Source organism: Micromys minutus (assembly GCF_963924665.1).
Source record: "Micromys minutus genome assembly, chromosome: 16".
NCBI classification, from domain to species: Eukaryota; Metazoa; Chordata; class Mammalia; order Rodentia; family Muridae; genus Micromys; species Micromys minutus.
The window spans coordinates 6,147,890-6,160,966 of NC_137985.1; the positions used below are offsets into that span (position 1 = coordinate 6,147,890).

Sequence of the window (13,077 nt, forward strand, 5' to 3'; positions counted from 1 at the left end):
TACACATACATTTTTGTCCACTTCTGAAGGAAGTCAAGACAAGACTGAACCGGAAATCACAGAAGGCTGCTTGTTGGTTCTAAAAGGCTAGTGCTCTGCAAGCTTCCCTTATTCAGCCCAGAGCCACCTGCCCAAGGAATGGAACCACCCAGTGGCCTGAGCCCCCACACAGATTAACAATCAAGAAATTCCCTAATGACAGATTACCTGAGCTGGGCAGTTCCTCAACTGAGACCCCGCCCCCTTCTCAGGGACCTCTAGGTTCTGTCTAGGTAAATAGTTGGCACTAAGTAGAATACACAGCTACCATTCCTTCCCCTTGGTCTACATCCTGACATGAAGCAACCCACTCTGCAAAGTTGGAGGAGGATCTAAAAGAAGGATATGGAATGGATTTAAGGGGATTTAAAACTACTGCTCACCGTATTTCAAGAGGAAGTTAAATGTGAGCCCACAAACTTGTCAAATGGGTAAACTGAGGCAAATCAGCTTAACAGCCTTTACAGTCATAAAACTGATGATATATCTAGTTAAACTCTTTGACTCCAATTCGCTAACTGAAAATGTTGACACCTGGCCCTTATTGCAGAAGTGAGCCCCCTTCCTAAGTTATTATCCTAAGTTTAGCAAGTCAAGTTAATGACTGGGAATTTTCAACAGAATTTTGTTGAATCTCAAACAATATATATCAAGACTCAGCTCACAATTAATGTTTCAACCATATGTACCCATGCCATATAACCACATAAATGTGGCTATATGTTCCTTCTTTGGCCTTGGGACACTTAAGGCAGTCTTGTCCTCACTTCACCTAAAGAACTCCCTACAATCCAAAGCCAGAAAAACAATACTGTCTATAGGTTTTAATTTGAAAGTCTAGTTTTGTTTTTTACAGTCCTAGGAAATTTACACAGCAACCACATCTCTTATTTATTCTATCGGCATAACTTGAACAAACTCTTCTCTCATGTTTCAACTGGAAACAACCAGAGCTCCCTGGGAGAATATGGCCTGTACAGCAATGGTTAGTCTACCACAGAGAGCACATCTGGTACCACTCCCAACCCATTTACCATCAAATCGTATTCTGTGTGAAGTAGGAGTCATGTCACTATGATCCTCTGCAGAAGCCACCAGAGATGCTCTAGGGAGACTCTGTGCCCTCCCTGTGTTGTCAGCCCCTGACTTGTTTACTCAAATGGATTGATATGACAGTACTAGTTGTAGAAAGTTGGCCAGGCTGGGATGGGTTAGATCATATATATTACACAAAATACAAGATTGTTTTTTCTCTTTCAAAGATGGGTGAGCCTTCTCTACAGATTTAGAAGACATCCTCATTGACTGATTCCTGAATACTGAAGCCATCCAGAACTGCAAGAATAAAAGAGAGAGGCCTTTAATTTTCTTGACTGACTTCAACAAAAGAACTGTTTCTGAAACAGAGTACCCAGGTTTCCTGTTCCCAAAGAAGTGACCGATTGGTCTGCCTCACAGCTAAATTTGCACATGTCTTTCTCTATAGAATGGTCACACGTATGGGGAGGGGGAGAAAATCAGATACTCACCCTAGGATCTGTACAAAATGTGATAAATCTATTATCCTTCTACAATTTCTCTGTCCTAGTTTCTTTTAAAGTGCTGAGAGTCTAACTAGGAGGCTGATTATCTAAGTGCCTAGTAACAGCTTCTCACAGCTGTGTCAGACTCCAAGGATCAAGATAAAATTGAAGTTTCCCAGACCACCCCCCCAACCTTGAGGTATAGACTACTCAAGTTTATTCTGGTGAAAGGCAACCTGGACATTTCTGAAAGTGAAGGTAAAATAAAATGAATGTTTTGTGTGAAAAATGAAAGTTTCCAACTATGGTTAAGTAGTAAACAATGTACACTACATTTTATAATACATGTATAATGTACAATAGACTTGTTTCCATTGAGCCTGAGTCTTAGAGAGCCTACCATCTTGCTCTGCTTAGGATTTGTTGGGACTAAACTTAGGGTTTTATGAAAGCTAGGTAAGCACTCTCCTGACTGTCTGCTTGAGAAGTTTGCTGAAACTTTACTTACTGAAATTACTCAGCACTTTGGTAAGATTTGTAAAGACCTTGTCTACTTCTGTTATGGAGACTATTGTTACGGCTTGCTACACAGTAGGGAGGAGCACCTTCACTTGAGTTCCAAGACTCAAACATAACTTCAAAGCTCTTCCACAGGCCCCAGAAAACCACCCTGAACTGTATGCTCAATGAAGAAACAGCTCCAAACCACGTCTTTTATTTATTGGCCACATGGCCTAGGCGGATACCCAGGACTTCCATTTTTAGGTCTGCTAGTCAACTGTGCTCTCCTTTCTAAGCCTGCCCCTCTGTGCTGCTTCTTGCTGCTCCTCCCTAGCCATTTTCTCCGTCGTGACTTGCAAGTTCATCCATGTTCACCATCAAGTCCCGAGATGTATTTTTGTTGTTGTTTGTTTGACATGCTGATGTTTCCAAATTGGGCCTGCAAACTCTTCAGTGCTTCCTAAGGATCAATTGAGTGACTAGCAAGTGAACTTACAGTCTGTGCTCATGGCCTAGGAGCCTAATGCTGTAAGTTCAGAATCACATTGTGCTTCAGAAAGCCGTGCAGCGTTCAGGAGTGAAACTCCTTCTTTAATACACTGACGTTGGAATAAATCATTTTTTAAAAAAGTAAAACAAAAATGAAAGAGATTCCAAAACAAAAAGAGGCAGGAGGAGGGAGAGGAAGAGGAGGAGGAGGAGGAGAAATTCAACAACTAATGTGTATAAAAATGTCCGAAGAAAACCCAAAATTTTGCAAATATAATAAGCATTTAAATGATAAAATGGTGATTGTTACCCCCCAAAGCAAACAAACCAAAAAACTGACCTTGGGATTCTATAAAATCACAGCAACAGTCTTGTGACAAATGCTTTCTACTCACATAGGCAACACAGTCAGGAGCTTATGAGAAGCCCCATCTCTCTAGCCCACAACAAAAAAAGGAAGGGGTGATAAGTAGAAAATCTTACAAGCATATAACTTCCAGACAAAGCTGCTTAAACGATACACAAGAAAGCAACTGTGGTGTAACACTATCTTGGAGAGTCGTATTAAATGTTGACGCAGAGCTTATGTTACAGTCAGCAGCAGTGAAGTTAGACTTCACAAGTGGATGAGAAAGACACCAATAAAAGAGGTCTCTTAAGCAAATGTTTGAGAAACTCTTGTAACAAAACTGCAGAGTGCACCTGTCTCCTGCACAGACTTTCACTTGCTGAAAAGCACCTATCTTGGGAACTGGAACAACAGCTCAGGTCAGCTCAGAGGTCAAGGGTGCTCTCTGTTCTTCCAGAGGATTAGCGAGAGGTCCCTCGCACCCACATCAGATGGTTCACACTGTCTATAATTCCAGCTACAAGAAATTCAACACCGTCTTCTGGTCTCTAAGGGCACTTACAGGCATGTGTGTAGACACGCACATACACATAAATTACAAGCAAAATACTACATGGTTCTGTTGTTAGGCAAAAATCTGAAAGACTATGAAGTTCTAAGCAAAACAAGAATTCCATGTCCTAGGCCCATTCTAGTCATAGCACACAGCCTGTGAGGTTCTCCCGGTGGCTCTTCATGGTGAGTGAGTGTATGTAGCCAGTTCTGACAGTGTGCTCAGGCCATCACAGACAGTTGTCTTCTGGACCTGCACCCAGAAAAAAAGCCAAGTAAAACAGTGTGAGCAAAGCTAATCTACAGCAGCCTTCTTCATAAGGCTGCCACACGAGCCTGTGAAAATACTACTATGACCATGTGACCTCTCTGATGTGGCTTCCGTGTCTTTAGGTTAACAATTACCAGCTCCCTTGCCATCCTCCCTCCCACCTCAAGTCTTTGATACACTTTGAGAACTCCCTTACATGGTCAGAAATATTTGTTCCTTAGCAGGTGGCACAATCTGGCAAGACCCCAGGACCTTCAGGAGGTGGTGACAGTTTACAGAACAGTTCACTAGTGGGAGGTCGTTAAGAGAGTTATGGCCCAGCCTTTGATTCCTAACCCTCTCTCTTCTTCACGGTCCACCATGAAGTGAGGAGCCTGTGCCACATGCTCCTACCGCCATGAGCTCCGTCCACTATGCCTTCCCTGGCAGTCAGACTGAGACTTTCTCAAGATTTCAGCCACAATAAATCCTGTTCCCCATAAGCTCTTTATGGTAACTCCATCAGGTATGTTAGTCATCAGTATGTGAAAGCAGTTAATATGGCAGCCATCTCTTCCCTTCTATAGGTGAGAGATGCTTTTCCTCCTCTGCTAATGCTTCCCCACAGCTGCTTTAGGCAGCACTGCCTCTGACATGGCTTCCTTCCAGTTCCCGCCCACCCTGCCAGGACTGGCCTATCTTGGATGTGGTCTCAGCACAATAGAAGTTGCTCCTGTAGCATTTGACATACTCAACAGAACTCTGATTTCACGGTAACTTTTACAATTGCTTTCCCCAGTGATACTATAAACATAAATAAGCCAAGCCACTGAGGGAGCTCAGTTCTGACTGCCTATTAAGTTCTTATGAATAATGAATTTGACAGACAGGAAATGCAAGCACAGACAAGCTTGGAGTGGAGAGAAAGCTACAAAGCAGGTTTCTGACTCCAATAGTCCCGCTCTGGCATCTTGCTCGGAGAGAAGGCAGGGAAACAATCATCCGATTATTGTCCCCAGGAAGCCATAGTCAGCACCACACTGCCCATGCTGCAAGCTGGTTCAGGTCGGTCGGGCCACCCAACCTTCTGACTCCTCTGTTCTTGGCTAAGAAAGTGCCAGGAATATTGGGTAAACAATGGATCTTAAAAGAGATGAGTTTGTATTCACCAGAGTCTGCAGACACTGCACGTTGCTGCATTCTGTTTTAACTGACCCTGCATTAATTTCTTTTTCTGCTGAGATTGTTTTTGTTACATTGTGTTATCAACCATAGATGACAGCCTGTCTAAATGGGCCTTCTTAAAGTCATTTGCTGTCAAGGAAGGGATATTACAACTGTCTCACCTTTGAGTCACTGCACTACCTACAGGCAAAAGCTTGGATCACCCTCCATGTCCCTGTTCCAAGGGAGATGCACACAGCTTAAAATAGAACAGGTAGCCCATTAAAAAAAAAAAAAAAAAAAAAAAAAAAAAAAAACCATCTTCAATTCTGCTTTGAAATTTCCTTTCATGCTTATAAACATTAGGAAACAAACATGTTTCTAACATATATATATAAATATATATATATATGTACATACATATATGAATCATTTGCATGTGCATAAATGTGGAGGTGCCTGCATATGTATAAAGTATGTTCTCAAATTTAAAATACCACACCTTAAAATCATATTAGACATGTCTAAATATAAGAAAGTTCTAAGCGAGTCTTGAACTCACAATCCTTCTGTGTCAGCTGAAAAAGTTGGCAGGCTTACTGAATGTGTCACCATTAGCTTGTTCTTAGTGTGACTCTAACGTTCTGTTAGGCATCTTTGAGAGGCTTATTTCATTGAAGGTTCTGGAAGCACTGCAGAGAGGCCAGTCATTCAGCAAACATAGGCATTGATTACAAACAGCCCTCAGAACACTGAGAAAGTACAGAAACTGGTACCCAACTTATTTCTTTGAAACAGCTTGAGGAGACGGGGGAGCCTCTGTAGAATAAAATTAATCAACGTTCAGTAGATTAAGACCATGAAAGAAACATGGTGTCTGGGAACTCGTGCATATCAGTAAGATAGATAACTGAACAAAACAACAACAACAAAATCACCTTCTATTCAGGCTTGCGACATTTCAAGTTTTAAGAGTCATTTTCTTTTATTCAACCCCAACATTAAGAAAAATAAGCTAGCTTTTGGAAGGGAGAGAGCATGAAGGCACAATCTCTTCAGAAACCAAGTGCTTCAGAAACTCCTCCTCTCAAAGCTCGGATGCTCTGGCTTCACCACCGGTTCCTTCTGCTGAGCGCCAGGGTCCTCCTCAGACCCTCACCTTCATCACCAGATGCACCTTCTTCTTACACAAATGAAAGATGTAAGAGTTCTCCTTGGTCATCTTATCATGGAGCCGAGGGACTTGTCTGCCTCCCTGAAGCCTGGTATCACAAAGGCTGCTGACAAATGAAAGCAAGCTATTCTTCTGAGATGTATTCAAACACAATAATCCCAGCTCTCTCTGCACCACACTTAGGCAGACACAATTTTGCAAGCTGGCTTGATACTATGTTAGAAAAGTAAAACTGGGTGTAAATAAATGCCTAAAGGTTATATCCAGAAAAATAAACTAATTTTTTGAATTTCAAATAAACCTCAGTTTCTTAAAATACACATGAGTCAAAGCTTATGTCGAGGCAAAGCTTAAGAGGCCTGGGATGTCCAGGCCCTTTAGCCGCATAGAGAGCTGCAGGCCAGGGTGCAGTACACGAGAACTTGTCTAAAGGAAAATAAACCAGCTAAGGTAAGACAAAATAAACAGAATGTAACCTGACAACAGGATCTTACCTGAGCAGCACTGTCTCACTAACTAGAGTCCCTGCTAGGCTACCCTCTGCTCTTTCCAGCCTTATTTGTGGGTGGTTTCTGCGAAGGTACAAAAATAGGGGTGGCTTAAAACCAGGGAGAGATGGAAAACAATAGTTCAGTTGTCTGCCTGAGAGCCAGTGAAGAGTGAAATATGCTTCCTCCAGAGTCCTAAAGAAAGTGTTACTTGTATAAACAATCCCCGGGCTTTTGGACCCCTTCCACTTTCGGGTACTTCCTGATTCACGTAACCACACTTACGAGGGCTGTAATGAGAGTTTGTAAAACACGACAGACTGTCTTTCAAATCAGCAAATGAGAACAGACTCTTTTTCCTTAGATTTGATAAAATATTAGAGGTCTCTTTAGAAAAACGTGTACTGCATAGTTTATGACATTGTTTAAAAAAAGATCTCAAGTCTGCACACAGAAGGCAGAGGCCCAAGTGGCCAAACAATGCCCAAGAAAAGTGTCAGGCTACAGAGTCCACCACTTAACCTTGCTACCACTTAACAATCCTAAGAGCACTTGTAGGGATGTCAGTGTATGGGTGAGTGTTGGAAGTTTGTAACCAAATTCTGAAGAAAACGGTTAAGTGTTTTCAATAATTTAACCAATAGTTTGTTTTGAAGAAAAGAAGGTTAAGTAAAAGAGAGATTTTAGATTTATAATAGATCGATTAATTTTATTCTTTTTCTTCATGTATATGTGTATGTAGTGTCTCTGTGTGTACTAATAACTGTGTGCACATGCTCTTTCACATGTGTAAACCCCGAGGTTAATGGTAAAAATGTTCCTGCAACACTCTTAAACTTTTTTCATTGAGGTAAGGTTTTTCCGTTGATTCCGGGGCTTGGCGTGTTTCTGTAGCCAAATTTCTCTGAGGATCCCCTTCTGTATCTTCTGAGGCTAGATTTTTATTTCAGTGGGTTTTGGGAGCTGGCACACTGGTCTTCCTGTTTGTGTAGCAAGCATCTTAGCTGCTGAGCCATCTCTTCAGCATGTGAATGTTAACCTTCCTCAAATCTTCCTCTATCTTAAAGCATTTCTAACCTCCATAAGAATTCCCACAAAATACAAGCAAATAGCTGCTCAGACTAAAGCTTGTCCAACTTCCTCCCTCAAAAATGTGTTCACTTGGTGCCCTCAGGCCAATCTTCTAGGATCACTTGGGCTCCTGACTTTAACTCATTGTAGAGTTATTTATTTTTTAAAATGTTAATGATCATATTGAATTTACATTTCATATGTTATCCCTTTTCCCAGTTTTCCCTCCATAAACCCCGTATCCTATCCTCCCTCCCCATGCTTCTGTAAGGGTGCTCCCCCACTCGCCATCTCCTGCCTCCCTGCCCTGACATTCCCTAACACTGGGGCACTGAGCCTTGGCAGGACCAAGGGCTTCTCCCATTGATGCCCAGCAAGGCCATCCTCTGCTACATGTGCAGCTGGAGCCATGGGTCCGTCCATGTGCACTCTTTGGATGGTGATTTTGTCCCTGGAAGCTCTGGTTGGTTGGTATTGTTGTTCTTATGGGGTTGCAAATCCCTTCAGCTCCTTCAATTCTTTCTATAACTCCTCCATTAAAGACTCCGTTCTCAGTTCAGTGGTTGGCTGTGAGCATCCGCCTCTGCATTTGTCAAGTTCTGGCAGAGCCTCTCAGGAGACAGCTATATCGGGCTCCTGTCAGCCTGCACTTCTTGGCCTAAGAAATTTTGTCTGGGTTTGGTGGATGTGTATGGGCTGCACTCCCATGTGGTACAGTCTCTGGACAGCCTTTCCTTCAGTCTCTACTCCAAATTTTGTCTCTATTATTTCCTCCTGTGAATATTTTTGTTCTCCCTTCTAAGGACAAAAGCATCTGCAGTTTGGTCTCCCTACTTTTTGAGCTTTGTGTGGTCTGTGAATTGTATGTTGGATAACCTCAACTTTTGGGCTAATATAATATCTACTTATCAGTGAGTGCATACCATCTGTGGCTTTTGGGACTTGGTTACCTCACTCAGGATGATATTTACTAGTTCTATCTATTTGCCTAAGAATTTCATGAAGTCATTATTTTAATAGCTGAGTAGTACTTCATTGGGTAAATGTACCACATTTTCTGTATTCATCCCTCTGTTGAAGGACATCTGGGTTCTTTCCAGCTTTTGGCTGTTATAAATAAGGCTGCTACGGACATGGTGGAACATGTGTCCTTGTTAAATGTTGGAGCATCTTTTGGGGTATATGCCTAGGAGTGGAATAGCTGGGTCCTCAGCTAGTACTCTGTCCAATTTTCTGAGGAACCTCCAGCCTGACTTCCACAATGGTCGTACCAGCCTACAGTCTCACCAACAATGGAGAAGTGTTCCTCTTTCTCCGAATCCTCACCAGCATCTGCTGTCACATAAGTTTTTGTTCTTAGGCATTCTGAGTAGTGTGAGGTACTACTATCTCTGGGTTGTTTTGATTTTCATTTCCCTGATGTCTTAAGATGAAGAACATTTCTTTAGGTGTTTCTCAGCCATTCAGTATTCCTCAGTTGAGAATTGTTTGTTTAGCTCTGTACCCCATTTTTAATAGGGTTATTTGGTTTTTCTGGAGTCTAACTTCTTGAGTTCTTTGTATATATTGGATATTAGCCATCTATCAGATGTAGAATTGGTAAAAAAATCTTTTCCCAATCTGTTGGTTGCCATTTTGTCCTATTGATAGTATTCTTTGTCTTACAGAAGTTTTGCAATTTTATGAGGTGCCATTTGTCAATTCTTGATCTTAGAGCATAAGCCATTGATGTTCTCTTCAGGAAAATTTTCCCTGTGCCCATGTGTTTGAGGCTCTTCCCCACTTTCTCTTCTATTAGTTTGAGTGTATCTGGTTTTATGTGGAGATCTTTGATCCACTTGGACTTGAGCTTTGCACAAGGAAATAAAAATGGATAAATCTGTATTCTTCTACATGGTGACTACCAGTTGAACTAACACCATTTGTTGAAATTGCAATCTTTTTCCCACTGGTTTTAGCTTCCTTGTCAAAGATCAAGTAACCATAGGTGTGTTGATACATTTCTGTGTCTTCAATTCTATCCCACTGATCTACTTACCTGTCTCTGTACTAATACCATGAAGTTTTATCACTATTGCTTTGTAATAAAGCTTGAGTTCAGTGATGCTGATTCCCCCAGAAGTTCTTTTATTGTTGAGAATAGATTTCACTATCTTGGGTTTTTTTTTTTTTTTTTTTTTCTTATTTTAAATGATTTTGCAAATTGCTCTTTCTAACTCTGAAAATTTGAGTTACAATTTTGATAGAGATTGCATTGAATCTGTAGACTGCTTTTGGCAAGATGGCCATTTTTACTATATTAATCTTGCCAATCCATTGTAAAGTTTTTTTTCTGCTGTACCACATGGGTAGGCCCTCAGCCCAAAGGAGATATCAAACACTTCATATTTATACTTGGATAAAGCAATGTTGACTCAAACACACCCACTAAACTGGGCATGGTGGTACACACCTGTAATCTCAATGCTTGGGAGGTGCAGGCAAATCTGGACTTCAAGGTTATTCTTAGCCACATAACAAGACCAAGACTAGCATAGTTCTCTTGGACCCAAGAAAACATAAAATAAGCAAACCACATTTATAATGTTGTACTATAGCAATGTTGTCAGATAGCAATTAGAGCTATTTATATTAAATTTAAAGTTGCAGCCTTGTTTATCACCATAGTCTCTTGAAGACAGACCAAAAAGACTAAAACTATATAGAACTGTACTGGCTGGTTTTATGTCAACTTGACACAAGCTGGAGTTATTATAGAGAAGGAAGCTTCTTCAGTTAAGAAAATGCCTCCATGAGATCCAGCTGTAAGTCATTTTTTCAACTAGTGATCAAGGGAGGAGGGCCCAGCTCATTGTGGGTGGTGCTATCCCTGGGCTGGTAGACCTGGGTTCTATAAGAAAGCCGGCTAAGTAAGCCAGGGTAAGCAAGCCAGTAAGTGACATCCCTCCATGGCCTCTGCATCAGCACTTGCTTCCTGACCTGCTTGAGTTCCAGTCCTGATTTCCTCTTGTATTAAACAGCAATGTGGAAGTGTAAGCTGAATAAACCCTTTCTTCCCTAACTTGCTTCTTGGTCATGATGTTTTATACAGGAATAAAAACCCTGACTAAGACAAGGACCACCCAATGCAAGCAAAATATATAACCAAGCTGGGTTCAGGTTCAAGTTAACTCCTCCACGAAAGCACACACATACAATGTGCACTGTAGTGCCTTGGCTATCTCATCTTTGAAGGTTCTTCATTCTAGACAAGTAGACACTAATGACCCTCATTACTATGAGCACATATTTGCATTCAAAACAGAGTCAAATGCAGGAACAGAAATATACTAATCGGGTCAGAAATGGCTAGATGGTTATTACAAAAACACTTTCTGCTTTGAATCACCCAACTGGTTGGACCCTTTCTCAATGAAGAGTTTGGCATGAGCCTTAGTTGGCACGTGGCTGTAAGTTACCTATCTCCAGAACAAGAGTGTTCTGTTTAGGTGTATCTAACTGAAAGATGTCTTCACTTAAAACATTTACTAGCAAATTGGCTCTCCTTGGAAAATGTCTACATTTTGAATGCAAGTGTCACCTCTCCCCAGATGTTCTTAGGATTCTACAAGAGTTATCCACAAGTCACTGTATCCTTACCAAAGCTGTATATGCACAACTACACATATACTACAAGATGCTTTCTTGCATTGCTTAGAACAAATAAACTTTGCCTAGTTCAGATTGACTAAATATATCTGAATTTCTTTAAAGTCTATACCTCTTTTTATATTTATATGTGTTTGTGTGTGTGTGTGTAGAGACAGACAGACAGACAAACACTAGGACTCAAGAATTATTTCAAGGGCTGGAGAAATGGCTCAGTGGTAGAACATTTGCCCTTCAAGAGTGAGAATCTGAATTTAAATGAGCAGAACCCATGTAAAAGCTTAGTTCAGTAATGCACATGTATAACAAAACTCTGCATCAGATGAAAGGCAGAGACAAAAGAATCCTCAGAAGCAACAGGTCATCTATCTAGCAGAATGAATATTCAGATGCAAAGAATGAAAAGTGACTATCTCAAACAAGCTGAAGGCCAAGACCAGCACTGAGGTTGTCTTCCGACCTCCATATGTACATGGTGACCTGTACACACACACACATACACACTCAAACATGCAAACACATACATGTATCACAAACACAAGAATATTGAAATTAATTTCTAAGCTTAAGTGCAACATAGAAAAACAAATCAGAGTAACTAGCATGGTCCACCTTCAGGATGAATGGAGTAAATGCTGAAGTATCATAGGAAGATGCAGAAAATTCATTATCCTATAGACTCAAGTACCTAATTAACTTTGTAAGACTACCCATCTCATAGGTAGGCTCACAGTGATGTCTTTGAACTCTCAAATATTCAAAATGAATCACTGTAAAGAGTTTTCAATAGAATAAGACTGTTTTTCTGTATTCAAACCCATTTGTTCCCATAGTCTTAAAAGTGTGTACATAACTCCTATTGGAACACGGTGAATCCCAACATGTATGGGCACCAGGAATAAAACTGCAAGGGATACTGTGTTATTGCAGTGATTTGAAAATATTACTGCATAGTAAGAGATCATAGCAAAACAATTGTGTACTTTTTTCCAAATCTACTCTATAAATATATTAGTTAAAAGAAAGGTTAACACCTCCCACCACACTAATGTCTAACTTCCAGATTCTTAACTCAGCTTTCTTAGCTCAGAACTCTTAAAAGTGGTACAAAAAGCATGCAATTTGAGCAGCCAGTGGGAGGCTATGTAGGTGGATTCAGCAGCTGCTTCCACTGATCCAGTGCTACACGCAGCAGGTAAGCCAGTGAGTACAAACTCCACTATCCTTGGTGCAGAGAAACAATGGCTTCTAGCAGTTTGGGGTGCAAATGTGTGTGCATAATAAAATGTTCCATTTGGGACTTCAGCACAGGAGTGTCCCCAAGAAGTCCTCAAAGGGTCCTGCATGAATAACTCCAGTTTGCTTTGTTCCAAACCATGTCACACTAGCAGTCAACAGCAAAAACAAAACAAAAACCTAAAAAGTCCAGAGGGCATGGGTGTAGGCAGACAGGGGAAGGGGAAGGGCAGGAAAGATTTACAGGCTGAATAGCAATGTCCTCACTGAGCAGACTCCCCAGAATAGCTTTCACAGACAGGGAGCTGTGCTGCCATGTAAAGGCACCTCCTTTTCCTTAATGATGGTCTGAACTTGTCTCCACTCACCACAGGCTTGTGAGAATCTTGTCAACCTGTGTCCGGCTCCCACCTTCCTCACAAACAGAAAGCCTGCCAACTCCTCGACATTACACACCACCTCACACTGAGGATTCATCTTTCTGTTGTCGCAGTTAATCTGTCAGATTTTACACTTAAGTCATGGGTCAGTCTCAAGACTATTGTAGCTGAAGCTGTCTTGGCCATTAGTCAGTTGCTGAACTAGTCATAGCT

The 13,077-nt window shown here is 41.2% G+C and overlaps 1 protein-coding gene across 2 annotated transcripts in view; it reads right to left on the minus strand.

The window, feature by feature from the left end:
- The window catches only part of ARHGAP42 (Rho GTPase activating protein 42), a gene marked incomplete at both ends in the record, with an annotated part of 233,837 nt that overhangs the window by 158,945 nt on the left and 61,815 nt on the right, over window positions 1-13,077 (minus strand). The window lies entirely within an intron of this gene.